The following is a 1,452-nucleotide window of genomic DNA, read 5'->3' on the forward strand; positions in this document are numbered from 1 at the left end:
ATGGAGAGAAGCAATAAGAGTTCCGAAGGAGACTTCGTTCTGCTCTGGTTCTTTGCCCGGCCAAAGCTGGAGATGGCCCTGTTTTTCATCAACGTTGTTTTTTACCTTCTGGCTGTCATGGACAACTCAACCATTGTCTTCCTCTTCCTGGTGGACCCTCAACTGCACATGCCCATATACTTCTTCCTCAGCAATCTGTCCTTCCCGGATCTCTGCTCCAGGACCAGCAGCATTATCCAGATGCTGGTCGACCTCTGGGGCCCATGCAAAACCACCACCCACGTAGGTTAAGTCATCCAACCCTTCCCTCCCTGTCTGTGGGGGGCATCTCCTCTTGGTCACGGCCCACGACCGCTTTGCTGCTGTCTGCAAACCGCTTCACTGTATGACCGTCGTGCACCCGTAGCTGTTCCTGCAGCTGGCAGCTCTCACCTGGCTCAGCAAGATTGCCAACTGCCTTCCAGTGTCCCCACTGGTGATGTCCCTGGGGCAGTGTGGTCACCACCACATCAACCACTTTGTGTGTGAGATGCCAGCCATCATCCACATCTTCTGCCGACAGCATGAAGAGGGCCTGGCTTGCTTCCTGGTCACACCCACTGTCCTTATGCCTCTCACATGATACTCGTCTCCTACAGCTGTATTGTAGCTGCGGTGCTGTGGATCCAGTCTGCAGCCAGGGAGCACAAGGCCTTCAACACTTGCTCCTCCCGTGGCCATGGTGTCCCTTTTGTACAGCATGTACATGCAGCCTAGGAGCATGGGAAGCCAGGACCGGGGTAAGTTCCTCACCCTCTTCTGCGTCCTGGTGACCCCCACTCCGAATCGCTTCATTTACACACTGAGAAACAGAGACATGAAGGGGGCTGTGTGGGAGGTTCTTGGAAAAGACCACACCCTGTTGGACACAGGAGGGCACTGATGCAGGCAGGCAGTACTCATTCTGAGGTTCTTATGGTCCATGAAGACAGTTCTCTTCTAGGGCAATAACCGTGCACAATGGCATATAAAATGCTAGAATGTGAATAGAGCAGCTTCTTCTCTCTTTCAGGGTCCTGGACTCAAGAGCTTGTATCTCTGCGGGCAGGTAGACGGACCCTCTGTGTCCTTCAAAGTGACAGAGTTAATCACAAAGATAATGTGCTGGTGGAAAGACAGACGCTGCTTCCTCTTTGCTCAGTGGGGTTTTACAGGGAGACGATGATTTCTGTGCAGCTAACTTGTGACTCTGATTCCAGGAAGCTGTAATGTCAATAGTAGGGCAGAACGTGGGAAAGGAGATACCATGGCAGAAAAACGTGTGTGTGAGGAGGTGACTGGTATTTTGGGGTACACTTCTTCCGTCCCATATGCCCTTTTGTTCTGAATTTTTCAGACCCCCGTGGAGATGACACTATCGCTCGCTCAGTCCGTTCCAGCGTCCGTCTGCCCTGGGCAAGGAACGTGTACCTG

The 1,452-nt window shown here is 52.7% G+C and overlaps 1 pseudogene; it reads left to right on the top strand.

Moving 5' to 3' along the window:
• Positions 1–922, top strand: LOC123288809 (putative olfactory receptor 2W6; annotated as a pseudogene).
• Positions 923–1,452: the final 530 nt, after the last annotated feature.

The sequence above is a fragment of the Equus asinus genome, chromosome 9 (genome assembly GCF_041296235.1).
Source record: "Equus asinus isolate D_3611 breed Donkey chromosome 9, EquAss-T2T_v2, whole genome shotgun sequence".
Taxonomy (NCBI): Eukaryota; Metazoa; Chordata; class Mammalia; order Perissodactyla; family Equidae; genus Equus; species Equus asinus.